This window comes from Hyperolius riggenbachi, chromosome 8, assembly GCF_040937935.1.
Source record: "Hyperolius riggenbachi isolate aHypRig1 chromosome 8, aHypRig1.pri, whole genome shotgun sequence".
Classification (NCBI taxonomy): Eukaryota; Metazoa; Chordata; class Amphibia; order Anura; family Hyperoliidae; genus Hyperolius; species Hyperolius riggenbachi.
The window spans coordinates 190,859,525-190,882,026 of NC_090653.1; the positions used below are offsets into that span (position 1 = coordinate 190,859,525).

At 47.8% G+C, this 22,502-nt stretch overlaps 1 protein-coding gene across 3 annotated transcripts in view; it reads left to right on the top strand.

Moving 5' to 3' along the window:
• SHROOM4 (shroom family member 4) overlaps positions 1–22,502 on the top strand; it is a 517,479-nt gene that overhangs the window by 55,959 nt on the left and 439,018 nt on the right. The gene's annotated exons all lie outside the window — the stretch shown is intronic.

The following is a 22,502-nucleotide window of genomic DNA, read 5'->3' on the forward strand; positions in this document are numbered from 1 at the left end:
GACACTTTTGTTGCATGCACAGCCTTGCTAATTGATAGTGTACTGCATATACCCCAGTACCTGTTGTGTTTACTTAACCCACCTCATCACTGCATATACCTAGCTTTGTGTTGAGTGAATCCAGCTCACTGCATCTAACTACCCAGTACCTGTTGTGTTTACTTAACCCACCTCATCACTGCATATACCTAGCGTTGTGTTGAGTGAACCCAGCTCACTGCATCTAAGTCTAACTACCTGTTGTGTTGAGTGAGAACCCACCTCACTGCATCTTAAGTACCTTTACTGTATACTGTTCAGTGAACCCAGCTCACTGCATCTAACTACCCAGTACCTGTTGTGTTTACTTAACCCACATCATCACTGCATATACCTAGCGTGGTGTTGAGTGAACCCAGCTCACTGCATCTAACTACCTGTTGTGTTGAGTGTGAACCCACCTGGCCACCTCACTGCATCTAACTACCTGTTGTGTTGAGTGAGAACCCACCTCACTGCATCTTAAGTACCTTTACTGTTGAGTGAACCCAGCTCACTGCATCTAACTACCTGTTGTGTTGAGTGTGAACCCACCTGGCCACCTCACTGCATCTAACTACCTGTTGTGTTGAGTGAGAACCCACCTCACTGCATCTTAAGTACCTTTACTGTTGAGTGAACCCAGCTCACTGCATCTAACTACCCAGTACCTGTTTTGTTTACTTAACCCACCTCATCACTGCATATACCTAGCCTTGTGTTGAGTGAACCCACCTCACTGCATCTTAAGTACCTTTACTGTTGAGTGAACCCAGCTCACTGCATCTAACTACCCAGTACCTGTTGTGTTTACTTAACCCACCTCATCACTGCATATACCTAGCGTTGTGTTGAGTGAACCCAGCTCACTGCATCTAAGTCTAACTACCTGTTGTGTTGAGTGAGAACCCACCTCACTGCATCTTAAGTACCTTTACTGTTGAGTGAACCCAGCTCACTGCATCTAACTACCTGTTGTGTTGAGTGTGAACCCACCTGGCCACCTCACTGCATCTAACTACCTGTTGTGTTGAGTGAGAACCCACCTCACTGCATCTTAAGTACCTTTACTGTTGAGTGAACCCAGCTCACTGCATCTAACTACCCAGTACCTGTTGGGATTACTTAACCCACCTCATCACTGCATATACCTAGCCTTGTGTTGAGTGAACCCAGCTCACTGCATCTAATTACCTGTTGTGTTGAGTGTGAACCTACCTGGCCACCTCACTGCATCTAACTACCTGTTGTGTTGAGTGAGAACCCACCTCACTGCATATAGCTAGCATACCCCCGAGATGGACAAAATGGACAAACCAGGTAGAGGAAGAGGTAGAGGCAGACCCAGAGGAAGGCCACCAGGCACCGGCAGGTCTGTGGCTGTGCGAGGTGGTGTTGCTGTGATTTCATGCGGACCTGCCCCAAAATACAGTGCTCAGAAGAAGGCACGTGCCATCACTTCCCAAAATCGTGAGGAGGTGATTGAGTATTTAACACAGAACACCTCATCTGCCGCAGCCACCAGCGCTACAACAAGCACCACATCCGCTGCATTTGACACTTCGCAGGAGTTATTTGGTGGTGGTGGTGAAATCACTGATTCCCAGCCACTACTGCAACAACAACAAGAAGGCGCAGGTACACCACCTCATACGTCTGAGTTAGGTGGCGATAGTATGGACGTAACGTGTGTGGATGGGGATGATGGTGGACCACCTGAAGTTGGTGCACTTGAGGAGGTGTCTGAGGAAAGCGCAGCTGGCCAGGAGGATTATGATGACGATTATACGGATACCACATATGTTCCTGGTAGAGGAGATGACCAGGGGGACAGTTCAGAGGAGGAGTCAGAGAGGAGTAGGAGGAGACGACTCCATGATAGAAGAAGAGGGAGCTCGTCCTCAGAAACAGCTGGGGGCAGTGTCCGGTGCCATGTATCGCCAGCTATGGCCAGGGAGCACACATGCCCTTCAACGTCAGCTGCTGCTGATGCCACCGTAGCGCCATCACCCCAGGGGCCCTCAGCGGTTTGGAAATTTTTTCACATGTGTGTCTCAGATCGGAGCAAAGCCATCTGTTGTCTCTGCCAGCAAAAATTGAGCCGTGGAAAGGCCAACTGTCACGTAGGGACAAGTGCTTTACGAAGGCACCTGGAGAGAAGGCACAAACAGCTATGGCAAGAACACCTGAGGAAAAGAAGCACCCCTCAAAAGACAAGCAGCGGAGAACAACCGTGGCAGCCGTCACAGGGGGCTTCTGCTGCTCCACGTTCCCATGGTATTGTTCGTGGCTGGGGGGGAGGAAGAATGGATACACTTTTAAACAATTTAAAAATACAACCATCTAAACTTTCAAACAATTTAAAAATACAACCATCTAAACTTTCAAACAATTTAAAAATACAACCATCTATCATTTTCAAAAAATTTAAAAAAAGCGCAAAAAAACTTGCCCTCCGTAAAACATTCTTGGCAAATGCTTTCGACTTGGTTTGTCTTCCGCTGGCTCAAGGGTCCATCTGACCACAGATGCCTGGTCTGCAAAGCACGGTCAGGGCAGCTACAGCATGGGTCTCAGCAGGCTCCCACTTCGGGCCGCAATCCAACCTTCATTCCCCGCGGTGACAATGGCAGACTTGCCCTCCATAACGGATTCCCGTTAAAGGATTTAAAGTTAATTCATTTCAAATACACAGCAGGGCCTCGAACGTCCGCCTCCTGTATTGTTATTTTTGATCACTACCTCGGGGCGGGCGTGCATGCCTACCTGCTGCCCTCCTTGGATGTGTAGTGGTAGCCGTTTCTCAGGCTCCACACCGGATTCCATCCCTCATTTCCCGGCCATTACCCGGGGTCACAAATGACAGACTTGCCCGCCTCCATATGATTCTCGTGAAAGGAATGTGGTGTCATCTTTGCCCGCCATAACTGGTTCTCGTTAAAGGATTTAAAGTACATTCATTTCAAATACACAGCAGGGCCTCGAAAGTCCGCCTCCTGTATTGTTATTTTTGGTCACTACCTCGGGGCGGGCGTGCATGCCTACCTGCTGCCCTCCTTGGATGTGTGGTGGTAGCCGTTTCTCAGGCTCCACACCGGATTCCATCCCTCATTCCCCGGCCATTACCCGGGGTCACAAATGACAGACTTGCCCGCCTCCATATGATTCTCGTGAAAGGAATGTGGTGTCATCTTTGCCCGCCATAACTGGTTCTCGTTAAAGGATTTAAAGTACATTCATTTCAAATACACAGCAGGGCCTCGAAAGTCCTCCTCCTGTATTGTTATTTTTGGTCACTACCTCGGGGCGGGCGGGCGTGCATGCCTGCCCGCTGCCCTCCTTGGATGTGTAGTGGTAGCCGTTGCTCAGGCTCCACACCGGATTCAAACCTCTCATTCCCCGGCCATTACCCGGGGTCACAATGGCAGACTTGCCCGCCTCCACAGGATTCTCATTGTAGCGGTACTGAACAAGTACACAGCAAGTAGAAAATGTAAATTAAAAACAAAACGTAAGCTTTTTAACAATGCCATGGAAAGTTGAGAAGGAAGTCACACATTACCTGACATCACTGAGTGAGGAAGAGCAATCACGCCATGTTGCGCAGTAGTCCAGCATGGCCGTCACTACACAAACAGCTGTTTGCGGTGCGTTACACAGTGAGTTTGGTGTGTCAGTGTGAAGCAGTACTCTAATTACACTCCCTGTTTGATGTATACACATGCAAGATGTTTGAAAGCACGTTAGGCCTGCAATTTAGCATTCAATGTGATTTCTGCCCTTAAAACGCTGCTTTGCGTCACATCTAGATTTTTCACCGGGACTTTTGGCATGTATCCCACTCCGCCATGCCCCCCTCCAGGTGTTAGACCCCTTGAAACATCTTTTCCATCACTTTTGTGGCCAGCATAATTTTTTCTATTTTTCAAAGTTCGCCTCCCCATTGAAGTCTATTGCGGTTCGCGAATTTTTCCGCGAACCGAACCTTCTGCGGAAGTTCGCGAACCCGGTTCGCGAACCGAAAATCGGAGGTTCGCGACATCTTACAACACATTGGCTTAAGACTTTACCAAATCCAATGCTCCAATATGGGGACGCTTCCCTGTTTGCTGTTTTTTGCTTTTGTTTTTTTGGTGTCTCAGTTCAATGACGCCGCCGCTAACCGGAAGTGCGGCAACGTCACCACTCTCGCCGCACTATGCGCATATCGCTTGTTTGGGGGCACACAAACGCCACCCGTAGAGCAGACAGCTCCCCACCATGCCACCACTGAAGCGGTATGTGCAAATAGGGATGACACACTGCCAGAGGGTGGTCAGCTCATCATCAGTAGTATTTAAACTCGCACCGAACAGGGTGCTTCAGCTCTGACTGGGGCTATTGCTGGGGGGAATTTTGTTGGTGGGGGGTGCACTTTTTTTATTATTCATTGTATATATGTACAGCATTCTTTGAGAAAGTCGTTAGGGTGAAACATGTCAGAAGTTCATTATACAAGCACTATGTAAATAGCACCTATGCACTTAGTCAACCACCTCAGCGATCACAGTGACAGTTGTATTTTTTATGCTTATGCAGGTCAAAAGTACTATCATATACTGACTTAGCAAGATCATTGCAACTGTCCCTGTTTTTGTAGATTCGGTATATGTGGAATAGCTACACCACTCTGGCAGATCTGTCAGTGTGGGGGATCAGCAAAGACCTCCACCTATTGTCTAGTGTATACATACACACCGAGCCTCATGTTAAGAGTAACCCAACTGGGACTCTTTTTAACTATATAGTTATTTTACATATAAGTGACCGTACTCTATCACTATACCTATAGGATTTGTCCATTTTGGACTAAGTGTTGTGATTAAATTTTTCCTGGTATACGTTCTCTCGGAAAGTGTGCGCTACAACAGACTAACTAAGCTTTCCCTAGCAGAGTCGGTCAGCAGCTGTCCCTTAACGAATTACTGTAGGCAGACGAGTGAGAAAAACAGCCAGAGAACCTTGCCTTTTATAAGGGGGGGCTCCAGGAGTGAGGGTAGTCTGATTGGCGACAATGTGCCTGCTGACTGTGAAGTAGAGGGTCAAAGTTGACCTTAATGGAGCATTATGGGGGGGGCGAACCGAACTTCCGCAAAAGTTTGCCTTCGCTGGCGAACGCGAACCACCTAAAGTTCGCCTGGAACCGTTCGCGGGCGAACCGTTTGGGCCATCTCTAGTCTTGGGCTATTGGATTTACTGAGATTATTAAGTATACCATCCTGCAGTGGCCAGGCTGTATTTGAAGGTGTGGCTTTTAATTGGTGCCTACTACTAAACAGAGATCTGTCAGAGAAAGTTATTGAAACTTTGCTTCATGCCAGGAAACCGGCCACCTCTATGATTTTTTTAAAGTGATCCTTAAGTTAAAAAAAAAAAATTGACTTTTACTCACCTGGGGCTTCCAATAGCCCCCTGCAGCTGTCCGGTGCCCTCGCCGTGTCCCTCCGATCCTCGTGTCCCCGCCGGCAGCTGCTTCCGGTTTCGCCATCAGGAGCCGACAGGCTGGGAACGCGAGTGATTCTTTGCGTTCCCAGCCACAATTGCACCCTCTATGCTGCTATATGCTTCATGCTATATGCTATAGCAGCATAGAGGGCGCAATTGTGGCTGGGAACGCGGAGAATCACTCGCGTTCCCAGCCTGTCGGCTCCTAACGGCGAAACCAGAAGTGGCTGCCGTTGGGGACACGAGGATCGGAGGAACACAGCGAGGGCACCGGACAGCTGCAGGGGGCTATTGGAAGCCCCAGGTGAGTAAAAGTCATTTTTTTTTTTACTTAAAGGACTTACGAGCCCAAATACGTTAAAAAAGAGAAGTACCTTCATCACTTTTAAATGCACGGAGGACGCCATCCGCACCCTCCGTGCAGTTCCGCCGGGTCCCAGCAGTGTGATGGCCCCCCGTGCCGCTCCCGACCCCACAGACGGGGATCGAGCTCTTCTTCCTCTCCTAATATGGCCGCCGGAGCTGGCCGCGGCTGCGCAGTCTGCATACACGTTAGTACGGCTGCGCAGCTCTAGGGCCTCCCCCCGATCCACGCACAGTGAATAGGATTTCAATCATGTGCTCTGACCAGTGGCGGACACAGCTAATAGAGATGGCCCGAACGGTTCGCCGGCGAACGGTTCCAGGCAAACTTTGGGTGGTTCGCATTCGCATGCGAATGCAAACTTTCACTGAAGTTTGGTTCGCCCCCATAGTGCACCATTAGGGTCAACTTCGACCCTCTACATCACAGTCAATCAGGCTACACTATCTCCTGGAGCCACCCCACCCCTTATATAAGGCAGGCAGCGCCGCCTGTTATAGTCGTTCGTGTCCCTGTAGTAATTAGTGAAGGGAAAGCTGCTGGTAGACTCTCATAGGGAAAGATTAGGTAGGCTCTTGTAATCTTGTTAGCTTGCTCCTGGCTGATTCCTAAAATAGCACCCCACAATAGAACACATCTTGTTCTTGTGCTTTTTTTCCCTCCTTCCTTCCTTCCTTCCTTCCTTCCTTCCTTCCTTCCTTCCTTCCTTCCTTCCTTCCCTCTCCCTCTCTCTTTGATTTTGTCTTCCAGGGATTTGTAGGCTGTCAAAAACAAGCTCACATACATTGGTCAGGAATCAAACCCAGGTAAACTGCTTGGAAGGCAGCTATGCTCACCGCTATACCACCATTGGCCGGCAATCAAACCCAGGTCAACTAACATTACGGGCTGAAGCCAGCTATTTCACTCATCTCTTCAACTACAAGAAAGGCCCAGGAGTAGTCTTAGCTACCGTAATATCTATGTTACGGCAGGGCCCTATTCTGTAAATGACCATTTTTTATTTTTTTTTACACACAATTGTCCATTCACAGAAAGATTTCTCCCACCCAGCATGGGTATGTGTAAAAATACACCCCAAAACACATTATACTACTTCTCCTGAGTACGGCGATACCACATGTGTGGCACTTTTTTGCACCCTAACTGCGCCAAGGGACCCAAAGTCCAATGAGTACCTTTAGGATTTCACAGGTCATTTTGAGACATTTGGTTTCAATACTACTCCTCACGGTTTAGGGCCCCTAAAATGCCAGGGCAGTATAGGAAACCCACAAGTGACCCCATTTTAGAAAGAAAACACCCCAAAGTATTCTGTTAGGGGTATGGTGAGTTCATAGAAGATTTTTTTTTTTGTCACAAGTTAGCGGAAATTGATTTTTATTGTTTTTTTTCACAAAGTGTCCTTTTCCGCTAACTTGTGACAAAAAATAAAATCTTCTATGAACTCACCATACTCCTAACAGAATACTTTGGGGTGTCTTCTTTCTAAAATGGAGTCATTTGTGGGGTTCCTATACTGCCCTGACATTTTAGGGGCCCTAAACCATGAGGAGTAGTCTGGAAACCAAATGTCTCAAAATACCGTATATACTCGCAAGCAAGCCGACCCGCATATAAGCCGACCCCCCAACTTTTTCCTGAAAAACCAGGAAAAAATGATTTACCCTCATATAAGCCGGTGGTAGGAAATGCTGGCCGTGTGATCCCCCCCCCCCCCCAGTGTGTCCCAGTATAGTTAGTATAGTGCCCAGTATAGGTAGGTAGTGCCCAGTATAGCTAGTGAAGTGCCCAGTATAGCTAATATAGTGCCCAGTATAGCTAGTATAGTGCCCCAGTATAGCTAGTATATTGCCCAGTATAGCCAGTATAGTGCTCAGTATAGCCAGTATAGTGCTCAGTATAGCCAGTATAGTGCTCAGTATAGCCAGTATAGTGCCCCAGTATAGCTAGTATAGTGCCCAGTATAGCTAGTATAGTGCCCAGTATAGCTAGTATAGTGCCCCAGTATAGCTAGTATAGTGCCCCAGTATAGCTAGTATAGTGCCCCAGTATAGCTAGTATAGTGCCCCAGTATAGCTAGTATAGTGCCCCAGTATAGCTAGTATAGTGCTCAGTATAGCTAGTATAGTACCCCAGTATAGCTAGTATATTGCCCAGTATAGCTAGTATAGTGCTCAGTACAGCTAGTATAGTGCCCTGTATAGCTATTATAGTGCCCCAGTATAGCTAGTATAGTGCCCCAGTATAGCTAGTATAGTGCTCAGTATAGCTAGTATAGTGCCCCAGTATAGCTAGTATACTGCCCAGTATAGCTAGTATAGTGCCCCCCATAGCTAGTATAGTGCCCAGTATAGCTAGTATAGTGCCCCATTATAGCTAGTTTAGTGCCCCCCATAGCTAGTATAGTGCCCAGTATAGCTAGTATAGTGCCCCCCATAGCTAGTATAGCTATGTTATAGCTAGTATAGTGCTCATATGCGCCTCAAGCAACCCCCGTCCCCCCGGGGCCGCCGCTGCTATTAGCTTACCCTGCGGCTGCCGGCTTCCAATACGACCACCGACCAACGTGACTCGCAAGCAAGCCGACCCCCCAACTTTTGGCCCACTTTTGGGGGGGCAAAAATTCGGCTTGCTTGCGAGTATATACGGTAACCTGTGAAATCCTAAAGGTACTCATGGGACTTTGGGCCCCTTAACGCAGTTAGGGTGCAAAAAAGTGCCACACGTGTGGTACTTCCGTACTCAGGAGAAGTAGTATACTGTTGTAATGGATAGCGGAGATACAGCCACAACAGCAAGCGGCATGGCTGCTATCTCCGCATCACAGCCGGCAGTCTCCGCCGCACAGTTACATGCTGGTGCTTTGCCTGGTCCTTCTATTGCTCATAGACTAAGGGCTACGCGTGCGCGCGCCAGGCGACAGGACCTTTATGCAACTAGAAGGGGAGTCAGCTGATCAGGCGATCATCTGACTCCAGCTATGCTTGGGATTGGCTGAGTGACTGGGGCGGCGCTGTGGAGTGCTTGCAGTATATATAGGACAGGTCATTTTTTTTTTCCGCGTCTGCTGTTGCAAATGCTACGTGTTAGCACTCAGACCTAGTCAGATCCCAACGTGTGCTAGAACCAGCAGGAGCTGGGGATCCACACTTAGCCAGATTCTGTTGATAGCTTAAAGTACTAATTGAATTGTATTATTTGTTATGACCTTCTGCTAGCTTGATTACTCTTCTGTTTTCTGATCCTGTACCTTTGCCTATCTGATATAGTTGCCGACTCTGCCTGAAACACTACTCTGATCTAGCTTTCTGTCTCTGTACCGTATCTGTCCGCTCGTTGCAAAATCTGCTTGTCTGACTCCCCTGTCCTCACCAGTGAGCTTAGTCACTGGGGAGGGATACTCTGCTAGCATCATCTGCTTCACAGGTGAATACTAGCTGCAGTACTATCTAAATCACCTGCCCCTCAGGTGGTCAGTAGCTGCAGTACAGCCTGAATCACCTGCTCCTCAGGAGATTACTAGCTGCAGTACTATCTGAATCACCTGCTCCTCAGGTGGTCAGTAGCTGCAGTACAGCATTTATCACCTGCTCCTCAGGTGAATAGTCACTACAGTACTATCCCCTCTACCTGCCCCTCAGGTGATAGTGTCTACACTACCATCTGAATCACCCGCTCCTCGGGTGATCACTACGCTTGTATAAACATAGTTCTACCCGCTCCTCGGGTGAACTATCTCACTATTGTCTGTATCTCCAGCTTGCTGGAGTTTGTATTCTTGTGTTATATAGAGATATTCCTATCTCCCAGCTCCTCTGGGAAAGCAAGTATCTCTATCATTACTGTTGCACCAAACACCTACCCTTACATTGGTTGTCCTGTTTCTGGCTATACCAGTATTATTGGTGATTCTGCAGATCGCACATAATCAGGTATAGCATCTGTATTATTGGTGATACTGCAGATCACCAATAATCAGAGAAATCTGTTCTCGCTGACACCACTCGTTACAGAACAGCAGACCAAAACATTATGGACGCACTGAGTGACCAAGTTGAAGTCCTGACCACCGCGGTAAACAATCTTACCGGGGTGATTAATACCCAACAGTCTCAGATTACACAACTGTCTGGGACTGTACAGGTACTTCAAACAGCCGTTGATGCAGTGCGATCCCCTCCAGTCACGGACCTTCGTATGTCCGTACCTGAAAAGTTTTCTGGGCATAGATCTGACTTTCAGAATTTCAGGAATCGTGTGTTGTCTTATTTTGAGTTGAGGCCCAATCTGTCAGGATCTGAGAACCAGAGGGTAACATTTATAAAGAACCTTCTGTCAGGAGATTCACAAACATGGGCAAATAGTCTGCAGGCTGAGCATAAGGCCTTATCTTCAGTTCGGGAGTTTTTTAAGGCCATGGCCGTTATATACGATGATCTGGATATTGCTATCACGGCTGAGAGGAAACTAAAGACTCTCAGGCAGGGTCGTAATCTGGTGGAGGTTTATGCCGCAGAGTTTAGGAGGTGGGCTGTATCAGCTAGATGGGGAACGTATGCATTGTTAGACTGTTTCCTGTCAGGATTATCTGATGCAGTTTCTGATTTGATGTTAGGGCATCCTGAGCCTAAATCCCTAGACAAAGCGATTTCGTTGGCGGTACGGGTTGATCGCCGCCTTTGCTATCAGAGACAGACCCGTGGAAGAAACGCTGTAAGATCTGTTTCCTACGCCTCTTCTCCACCCTCGTCACCTCAAGACGAACCGATGCAGTTCGCTCACTCTAGGTTAATGCAAGTGGAAAAGAATCGTAGAAGGTCAGAAAGGCTCTGTCTATACTGTGCTGAGGAGGGTCACATTGTCCAGAATTGTCCTAGGAAGTCGGGAAACGCTGCCGCCTAGGTGTAGTCAGAGGTAATACCCTAGGCGAGCCGTTTCTATCTCTAAACAATAACAGTTTGCTCCTCCCTTGCTCCATTACCTGGGAGGGTAGGGCCACGGCCACAGAGGCATTCGTGGACTCGGCCTCTGCAGCTAATTTTATAGACTATGACTTTGTGAAAAAATTGGGCATTCCTTTACTCCCGCTGGATCGTCAGATTCTGGTCACAGCAGTGGATGATTCTCCGTTACAGTGTAGACAGCCTCTTTCCCAGACTCCCTCGTTGTCATGTACTATAGGGGTGCTACATAAGGAGAAATTACAGTTCTTTGTCCTGCAAATGGCAACTTCAACCATTATCCTCGGTATGCCCTGGTTGCATCTACACTCCCCTCAGATTGACTGGGCTTCCGGTCAGCTACAGAGCTGGTCAACCCATTGTCATCATCACTGTTTGGAGAGAGTTGCTGTTTGTGCCACCAAGGTTCAGGTGAAAGGGGTGCCAGTGCAGTACGCGGAGTTTTCTGACGTGTTTTGTCCCAAATCAGCAGGCAAATTCCCACCTCATCGAAGTTTCGATGGTCCCATTGAATTAAGATCAGGTTGTATGCCTCCTAGAGGTCATCTCTATAATTTGTCTGGGCCCGAGAAGCTGGCTATGCAGAAGTACATAAAGGAAAATTTGGACAAGGGCTTCATCCGTCCTTCCAGATCTCCAGCGGGGGCTGGGTTCTTTTTTGTGCAGAAGAAGGACGGTGGGCTCAGACCTTGTATTGACTATCGGGGGTTAAATAAGATCACAGTGAAAAATCGCTATCCACTGCCTTTGATAGACGATCTGTTTGCTCAGGTGACCAATGCTAGTATTTTCTCTAAACTGGACCTTCGAGGGGCATACAACCTGGTACGCATTAGGGACGGTGACGAATGGAAGACAGCGTTCAACACGCCCGACGGGCACTATGAATATCTGGTCATGCCCTTCGGGTTGTGTAATGCGCCTGCCGTCTTCCAAGAATTGATTAATGAAGTTTTTACGGAGGTTCTGTGAAAATTCGTGCTAGTGCATTTGGACGATATACTGATCTTTTCTCCCAACCTAACGGAACATCGTAAACATGTGAAGTTTGTGTTACGTAAATTAAGGCAGAACTCGTTGTACGCCAAGTTAGAGAAGTGCCTCTTCGAGGTCACTCAAGTCCCTTTTCTGGGATATATTATTTCCACTTCAGGCCTTTCCATGGATCCTGAAAAAGTCTCTGCTGTGTTGGAGTGGCCACAACCTGTAGGTTTGAAGGCACTCCAGAGATTTCTTTGCTTCGCCAATTACTACAGGAAGTTCATCAAAGGATTTTCCTCTGTAGTATCACCCCTAACCAACCTTACCAAGAAAGGGGCTGACACTTACCATTGGTCGGCAGAGGCAAAGTCTGCCTTTGCTACGCTTAAAAAGCTATTTTGTTCTGCTCCCATTCTGAGACACGTGGCTGTCACTTTCCCCTTCATCGTTGAGGTAGGTGCATCAGAGATTGGGGTTGGGGCTGTACTGTCTCAGCGTTCTGGCTTACAAGGCAAACTCCATCCCTGTGCCTTCTTTTCTCGTAGGTTCTCTCCAGCTGAGAGGAACTACGATATTGGCAATCGGGAGCTTCTGGCCATTAAGTTAGCCTTTGAAGAGTGGCGCTATTGGCTTGAAGGGGCAGAACATACAATTACAGTTTATACTGATCATAAAAACTTGGAGTACATTGAAGGGGCCAAAAGACTCAGTCCCCGACAGGCCCGCTGGTCCCTGTTCTTTTCAAGGTTCAGATTTGTGATAACGTACACCCCAGGAAGTAAGGATGGCAAAGCAGATGCATTGTCTAGGACTAGGTGCTTTGAGCCTGAGACAGTTCAGCCTGCAACCCCTGAGACCATCTTACCTCAGAAACTGGTGGTAGCAGCCACGGAAACCTGGGAGGATTGGGCAGTTACCATAGGGCCTTACCAACAGGATATCCCAGAAGGGAAGCCCGAGGGGGTTCTCTTTGTGCCACTTCCCTTTCGCTTACAACTCTTCCAACTATTTCATACCCATAAGAATGCAGGGCATCCCGGAGCTGCTCGAACTCAAGACCTATTGGCTAGATGTGTATGGTGGCCATCATTGGCACTTGATTGCAAGGAGTTTGTAAGGGAATGCGCTGTGTGTGCCAGGAGTAAGCCATCTCGTCAGGCACCGGTGGGTACACTTCAGTCTCTACCAGTGCCAAATGACCCCTGGACTCACTTGTCTTTGGACTTTGTGGGAGAACTCCGCAGCTCTGAGGGCAAGATGGTCATCTGGGTGGTAGTTGATGGGTTCAGTAAAATGGCTCATTTCGTACCTCTGAAAGGACTCCCCTCGGCCCAGGAATTGGCTGATCTCTTCATCCAGCACATTTTCCGGCTGCATGGCATTCCGGAGAATGTAGTGTCAGATAGGGGAGTCCAGTTTGTGTCAAAATTCTGGAGAGCTTTTTGCCATAAGCTCAATATGAACCTTTCATTTTCATCAGGCTACCACCCACAGACCAATGGACAGACCGAAAGGGTTAACCAGTCATTGGAACAATTTCTTAGATGTTATGTGGCAGATGCACAATCAGATTAGGTAAACTTCCTGCCATTTGCGGAGTTTGCGCATAATAATCTGAAGAGTTGTTCTTCAGGATTTTCTCCATTTCAAGTGGTTTCAGGGAGATCTCCTAAGTTTTCTCCTTTGCCAGTGGCATCTTCTCCCTTTCCAGCCCTAGAAGATTGGCAAAGGGCTTTGAGGGAGATTTGGGTCTTAGTAAAGAGAAATCTGGGGAAAGCCTTCCAGACTCAGAAAAAACAGGCAGATAAGAGACGGTCTGAAGAGTGGAAGTTTTCCCCAGGAGATAAAGTGTGGGTGTCTACTCGACATCTAGCATTGAAACAACCATCACCCAAGTTAGGACCCAGATTCATAGGCCCATACTTTGTGTCCAAAAAAATTAATGATGTGACATATGTGATTGATCTCCCAGCTAGCATGAGAGGTGTGAGATCGTTCCATGTTTCCTTGCTTAAGCCTGCTGTGCATGTGGATTCCTCACCCCCCCCCCCCCACCTGTGATGATTGACGACCAACCTGAGTATGAGATCGAGAAGATTTTGAATTCTCGATTGGTGCAGAATTCTGTACAGTACCTGGTTCATTGGAAAGGGTATAGCCTAGAGGAGTGAACTTGGGTGCCGGATTGTCGCATGCATGCGGAGGAGTTAAAGAAAGAGTTTCATGAGTTGCACCCGGAGAAACCGGGTAGGAAGTGTCCGGGGTCCACTCCTCAGGGGAGGGGGGGGGGGTACTGTAATGAATAGCGGAGATACGGCCGCAACGGCAAGCGGCATGGCGGCTATCTCGGCATCACAGCCAGCGGTCTCCGCCGCGCAGTTACATGCTGGTGCTTTGCCTGGTCCTTCTATTGCTCATAGACTAAGGGCTACGTGCGTGCGCGCCAGGCGACAAGACCTTTATGCAACTAGAAGGGGAGTCAGCTGATCAGGCGATCAGCTGACTCCAGCTATGCTTCAGATTGGCTGAGTAACTGGGGCGGCGCTGTGGAGAGCTTGCAGTATATATAGGACAGGTCATTCAGTTGTTCCGCGTCTGCTGTTGCAAATGCTATGTGTTAGCACTCAGACCTAGCCAGATCCCAAAGTGTGCTAGAACCAGCAGGAGCTGGGGATCCACACTTAGCCAGATTCTGTTGATAGCTTAAAGTACTAATTGAATTGTATTATTTGTTATGACCTTCTGCTAGCTTGACTACTCTTCTGTTTTCTGATCCTGTACCTTTGCCTATCTGATATAGTTGCCGACTCTGCCTGAAACACTACTCTGATCTAGCTTTCTGTCTCTGTACTGTATCTGACCGCTTATTGCCAAATCTGCTTGTCTGACTCTCCTGTCCTCACCAGTGAGCTTAGTCACTGGTGAGGGATACTCTGCTAGCATCACCTGCTTCACAGGTGAATACTAGCTGCAGTACTATCTAAATCACCTGCCCCTTAGGTGGTCAGTAGCTGCAGTACAGTCTAAATCACCTGCTCCTCAGGAGATTACTAGCTGCAGTACTATCTGAATCGCCTGCTCCTCAGGTGGTCAGTAGCTGCAGTACAGTCTGAATCACCTGCTCCTCAGGTGAATAGTCACTACAGTACTATCCCCTCTACCTGCCCCTCAGGTGATAGTGGCTACACTACCGTCTTAATCACCCGCTCCTCGGGTGATCACTACGCTTGTCTAAACATAGTTCTACCCGCTCCTCGGGTGAACTATCTCACTATTTTCTGTATCTCCAGTTTGTATTCCTGTGTTATATAGAGATATTCCTATCTCCCAGCTCCTCTGGGAAAGCGAGTATCTCTATCATTACTGTTGCACCAAACACCTACCCTTACATTGGTTGTTCTGTTTCTGGCTATACCAGTATTATATTGGTGATTCTGCAGATCACACATAATCAGGTATAGCATCTGTATTATTGGTGATACTGCAGATCACCAATAATCAGAGAAATCTGTTCTTATTGACACCAATCGTTACAAATGTGTTTTGTGGTGTACTTTTACATAAACCCATGCTGGGTGGGAGAAATATCTCTGTAAATGACAATTTTTTGATTTTTTTTTTACACACAATTGTCCATTTACAGAGATATTTCTCCTAACCAGCATGTGTATGTGTAAAAATACACCCTAAAACACATTATACTACTTCTCTTGAGTACAGTGATACCACATGTGTGGCACTTTTTTGCACCCTAACTGCGCTAAGGGGCCCAAAGTCCAATGAGTACCTTTAGGATTTCACTGGTCATTTTGAGACATTTGGATTCAATACTACTCCTCACGGTTAAGGGCCCCTAAAATGCCAGGGCAGTATAGGAACCCCACAAATGACCTCATTTTAGAAAGAAGACACCCCAAGGTATTCTGTTAGGAGTATGGTGAGTTCATAGAAGATTTTATTTTTTGTCACAAGTTAGCGGAAAATGACACTTTGTGAAAAAAAACTATAAACATCAATTTCCGCTAACTTGTGACAAAAAATAAAATCTTCTATGAACTCACCATACTCCTAACAGAATACCTTGGGGTGTCTTCTTTCTAAAATGGGAGTTCTTTTTTGATACAAAGTGCTTGCCAAAGCATAGGAACTCCAACACCGCCCCTCAGCTCATATGCCTCGGCAAACTTATGCACTAATTTTGTGTAACCTGACAGACGTGCAATGCTTCTGTTAGGATGCACCATCAGTGCTGCAGCTGGTTGGTCGGTCGCTCGGCCCACCTGGAAGGGTAATGGATGGAAAGAAAGAGAAAAAACAAAAACAAGCAAGCAGCAAAGCAATAACTTCATTAACATTTATAAACTTTTTTAAACAAAACCTTAACATTGTGAACCAAACATTAACTTTTTTGCTCACCTGTTTTTTCTTTTTTGTTTGTTTGTTTGTTTTTAACTTACCTTCCGAGGACAAACCTCTCCTCCCCATGTGCGAAGTGCAAATCGCACAGAGTTGTGGCGAAGTACATTACGCATTCTGTCCCAAGTGAAAGGAGAGGTTTCTGGCAGCCCTGTGTATTAGGGTCTCTCGAAACCAGATACTTGGTTACACACTGCATATTGGCATATCCGGTGGGTCGAGCCCGCCGCACCGTATCGCCCAAAACAGACCTTCAGGGAATACCACAAGAGTAGCATTCAGCCTAGTAATGAACTGCGTCGCCATAGACTAACATGACTTCCGGGCCGACCTAAATTGCTGCAGAAGCCACGCAGTGACGTAGGCATGCACTAGCGTTAAGTCAAGCACTTCCGGCGTAGGGGGGGACCGCAAAGTGTGACTTTCGCATCGCAGCAGTGTGAAATAGCACTGAGAGACCCTTGTGTGCCTACTGCTGTGTCTGGAGTTCTTTACTCTCTAATAGTGTACCTGCTCGTGGTACCTCTCAAAACACTCCCCTAGGCATAGGCCAGGCTGGTCAGGACAGGTGGGACAGTAAACAGTGGTGTCACGCCTTATTCCAGCCCTGCTGCAGACACGACAATGTTTTCTTCAAATGCGATGACCTGGGGTACTCTGAATAGGATAGGCGTAATGCCTTCCTTGCAGCCGGCTAGTTGCATCTGGGGGTTGGGCCACGGCACCTCCTGGATACAGGAGTTCCCTAATGATCTGTTTCTGAAATTGAAGAAACAATCCAGTTCTCCCAGCCTTACTGTAGAGAACAAAGCTGTTGTAAACTGCCAAATGAATAAGATAAAAAGGCACTTTTTTTTATACCAGCGTCTTGTTTTCCGGGAAACTAAATAGGGTGCTAACCTCTGGTCATTAAAGTCCACCCCTCCCATGTTAGTATTATAGGCGTGGATGACAAGGGGTTTTTCAATGGCCTCAGTTGCCCGTTGAATTTGGGCTGTCGTGTCTGTGTGAATGGTGGACAGAAAGTAAACGTCCCTCTTGTCCTTCCATTTCACCGCGAGCAGGTCGTCAGTACACAAGGCGGCCCTCTGCCCCCGTTGAAGTCTGGTGTTAACGAGCCGTTGGGGGAAGCCCCGGCGACTAGGCCGCACGGTGCCACAGCATCGGATTCCTTCTATTTTTAAGTGCTGATAGAGGGCCACACTTGAGTAATAATTGCCCACAGAAAGATGGTACCCCTTCTGGAACAAGGGTGACACCAAGTCCCTCGCAACCTTTCCACTGCTCCCCAGGTAGTCAGGGCATCCGGCTCCAATTTTGAGTCTTTTCCCTCATAGACCCTAAAATGAGATGTATAGCCTGTGGCCCTTTCACAGAGCTTATTCAGTTTCACCCCATACCGGGCACGCTTGCTTTGGATGTACTGTTTGATGCCAAGGCGCCCGGTAAAACGTATGAGGGACTCGTCTGTGCAGATGTTCTGTTCAGGTGTATAAGCATCTGAAAATGTGGATGACAGGTGGTCTATGAGGGGCCGCATTTTGTGGAGCCGATCATAAGCAGGGTGGTCACTTTTATGACAGGTTTTGTTGTCATTGAAGTGCAGGAAGTGCAGGATGGTCTCAAATCGTGTCCTGGACATGGCAGCAGAGTACAAGGGAACGTGATGTATTGGGTCTGTAGACCAATAAGACCGCAATACATTCTGTTTGACTAGTCCCATGTGAAGGAGAAGGCTCAAAAAAAAATTTAAGTTCGGAAACTTGGACTGGTTTCCACCCGAAAGGCTGGGCATAGCTGCTATGGATTGTCGGTGATAAATTGTGTGGCATAACGGTTGGTCTCAGCCACAATTAAGTCATAAAGATCCTCGGTGAAGAACAGATGAAAAAAGTCTAGGGCCGATCCTAGATTAACTGTCTCCATTCTGTCACTGCTGTGGGGCGGGCTGAACGCAAGTGCAGGCGAACGATCAGGCCTGATCGGGCAAACACTGCGTTTTTAGTAGATCCTAGTGACCCTAATAGAGATCTGACTGCGATCAGTAATGATCATTTACAGATACTATATACGGTAGTACCAATGTTGATTAGTGACAGTGATGACGCTAATTAGTGACTGCGGTGTAGTGGGCTGAGCACTAACTGACACTAACAAAAAGGCCTAGCTAACTGGCCTAACTGTTAACACTAGTGATACTAAAAAAGTGAAAGTTTTCACTGATCACTGTTTTTAGATCACTAGGATAGTGACAGGGTGGTGATCTGGGGTGGGGGTAGGGGGGTTGGGGGTGGAGCCGAGTGGGGAATTTGAGGCAATCAGAAACAATCACGGGACAATCAAAGCCAATCACGAGAAATCAAAGCCAATTACAAAGTAATCAAATTGCAGGCCAATCACAGGGCAATCCCGGGGCAATCATGGGTCAATCATGGGGCACTCAAATCACGGGACAATCAAAGCCGATCACTGGACAATCAAAGCCAATCACAGGACAATAGAAGCCAATCACAGGCCAATCACAGGGCAATCACAGCCAATCATGGGGCACTCAAATCACGGGACAATCAAAGCCAATCACGGGACAATCCAAGCCGATCATTGGACAATCAAAGCCGATCATGGGACAATCAAAGCTGATCATGGGACAATCAAATACAATTACAGCACAATCAAATACAATGCACTGGGAAGGTGATTTTTTTTTGGGGGGGAGGGGGGGTCTGAGGGCAATCTGAGGGTGTGTGGGGTTGATTAGGTGCCTGCACGGGGCAGATTGAGTCCTGATCTGATGGGTGGCAGACACAGGGGGGGACTGATGGGAGATCAGTCAGTGATTTCAGGGGAGAATAGATGTAAACAATGCACTGGGGAGGTTATCAGGAGGGGGGTCTGAGGGCAATCTGAGGGTCTGGGCGGGTGATCAGGTGCCCCCAAGGGACAGTTAAGGGTCTGCTCTGATGGGTGGTGGTGACAAGGGGTGATAGGCAGGTGATAAACAGGTGATCAGTTGCTAAGACAGATGTATACAAATGTATACAGTATACAGGGGAGGTCTGGGGGGGATCTGAGGGTGGGGGGGGGGATCAGGGGCCCTTAAGGGGCAGTTAGGGCGGAGCAGTGCTTTTCAGCGCTGCTAGATTTGGGCGCAGCCGGCGCTTCCATAGACTTCAATAGGAATCATTCCTATTGAAGCGCTCAGTGAGTAACATCGGCTCCGTCAGAAGACGGACCCGAAGTTGCTTAAAAACATAATAATTCGGCCTCCAGCAATCGCTGGAAGCCGAATTATTTCATTCCCCCACTATCCATGTCGGCCTGGAGGGGGAATAGTAATTAAATCGGCCCGGACTTGTGCAGAAGCAGGATCAGCTATATACCGCTGTATCCTGCGCCCAAGTCTACCGGCGCCGATTTCAAATGTACTCAGTTAGGGACCTAATCTAGGGGATAGCATTCACAGATAGTGACAGGGGGTGATTGATGGGTTTTTAGGGGGGTGCTTGGGTGCAAACTGTGGTCTGCTGGGGTGATCAGGGTGGGTTCTGAGGGGTGGGGTGGGCGATCGGGGGGTCTGTGTGGGTAAAAATGTGTGTGTGTGCTGTAACTCACAGGGCTGCCGTCCTCTCTGATGGTCGCACGAACGAAGAGACCATCAGGGAGGCGGCAGCCTGTATAATACACTTTGTTGCGTAAACAAAGTGTATTATACACTTTCTATTGGCCAGAACTTGAATTTTAAAACCTGCCGGCCCTGCTTATTGGCCGGCGGGTTACTGCTCAGGTGGGCGGAGCCTATTCTCGGCAGGTGATCACGTCACCAGTGACGCGATCCGCAGCTAAACACGCTTCTCCGCAGCGCCGCCGATGGGCGTATTGCGGTCGTTCCGGCCACCACTTTGCCGCCGCTCATGGGCTGTGGGCGGTCGGCAAGTGGTTAATTCAAGTGAAAATATTGTTTTTTTGTTATAGACGCTATTTGAAGAGATGGCCCGAACGGTTCGCCGGCGAATGGTTCCCGGCGAACTTCGGTGGTTCGCGTTCACAGTGAACCAGGAACTTTTTTTCAAAAAAGTTTGGTTCGCATTTTTCCCATAGACTTTAATGCCCGCCGATTTTAGCGGTTAATAGCAAATACCCCTTACATAGTACAACCACCAAATTTGCAGGGTATGTAGAGGAGGGCAGTGACTACAAGAAGAAAAAAAAATTCAAAGAGACCTTATAGTTTTTGAGAAAATCGATTTTAAAGTTTCAATGTAAAATCTCCTTCTGACCATGGGAAAATATACCCCCGCCGACTTTAACGGTTAATAGCAAAGCCCCTTTGAAAGCTAGAAACACCAACATTTCTGGGAATGTTAAGAAGAACAGTGGGAACAAGAGGATTTTTTTTTCAAAAAGACCTTATAGTTTTTGAGAAAATCGATTTTAAAGTTTCAATGTAAATTCTCCTGACCGTAGAGGGGTCGGGACCCGACCGGGGCCGGTATTACTGCGGGTGCCATGGCGGAATGAACAGGAGGGCGCGGATGGCATCCTCCATGGATCTGGATTATGAAATGGTATTTAACTTTTTTCATACTTGTGGCCTCGTAAGTCCTTTAAAAAAAAAATATATATACATTTTTTTTTATTATTTTTATGTGCTGAGTGTGGGAAATCTGAAAAAAAAAATGACATGGGGTCCCCCCTCCCGAGCCTCTGTAACCCCTTGTCCCCCATGCGGGCTGGGATAGCCAGAATGTGGAGCCCCAGCCGACTGGGGCTTCGCACCCTGAGCTATACCAGCCCGCATGGTCCATGGTATGGGGGGGCTCCCGGGGAGGAGGGGCGGCCAAGCCTCCCCCCCCCCCAGAGCCCTTGTCCAATCCATGGACAAAGGGGCTCTTCCCCACCTCAGGTGCCCCAGGAGGAGGTGGGGGCAATGACTCCCTGGGGGGGGGTTCATGGTGGCATCTGGGAGTCCCCTTTAAGCAGGTGACCCCAGATGCCCACCACCCCCCTCCCAGGAGAAATGAGTATAGGGGTACAAAGTACCCCTTACCCATTTTCACAAAGCGTTAAATGAAATAAAAACACAACCACAAGAAAAGTCCTTTAATTTTCTTAATTAACCAGAAATACTTACCTGTACCTTTAAAAAATGTTTCCCACGCCAATATCCTCGGTAAACGATCCAACAAATAATGTATCCTCTTATGTTGCGATCTTCAATTACGTTGATTGAAGATCTCCGACGCCCCCCACATAGCAGAGCTGCCGGCTCCCGCTGTCTTGTATGTGAGTTGGCTTTTGAAATCCTACATTTCCCTAAGCAAGCTCATTTTTCTCTTGGATATATCACAATGGCACATGCTAGGCTGGCTTTAGCATGTAGCATTATAGTGTGTTGTGTTGGTGGTATAATGGTTAGGATAGCAGCCTACAGAGCAGCAGGCCTGGGTTCAGTTCCTGGGCCTGGCCAATGTATGTGAGTTGGCATTTGGCATCCTACAAATCCCTAAGAAAGCTCATTTTTCTCTTGGATATATCATAATGGTACATGCTAGGCTGGCTTCAGCATATAGTGTTGGTGGTGGTATAGTGGTGAAGAGAGCTACCTACCAAGCACTAGACCTGGGGTCAATTCCCGGCCAAGGTATGTAAGCTGGCTTTTGAAATCCTACAATTCCCTGGAAGACTAGACCCTCCTCCCAAACGGACTACGGGAACAGTCAATAGGGTCTATGGGCTACCATATAGCATAAACAAGGTTACATTTGCGATTATTTTAATTTTATTGCCGGAATTCCGCGAAATTTCGTAAAAATCCGGCAGAATTTTCGTAGCGACGGAATTCAGCTTCGTTCCGGCGGAACGGAATTTGCTCCTTCCGATCATCCCTAACTACTGGCCCCTGTATAAGACCTCAGTGCTGTTGGAGACAGGTCTGCACTGCTGGTCCAAGTAGTGCACGACTCTAATCCAGCTGGTCCTAGTAGTGCACGACTCTAATCCAGTAACCCTTCACCAACACTGCTGGCATCTAGAATCCACTACTGCCCCCTGTATAAGGCAGTAGTTTTTTGGACACTTAAAGGACCACTATCACAAAACACTTTGTTTTTAAGTACCCCTTAGGCCCTGTTTACACTGCACGCGTTTCCAGCCGCGTTTTGGAAACGCGTGCGGGAGGCCGATACGCATAGAGTGCACTGTCTGATGTTTACACTGCATGCGTTCCGGACCTGTGCGGTTCGGGAACGCATGCTGCACGCATTTTTTGCAAAAAC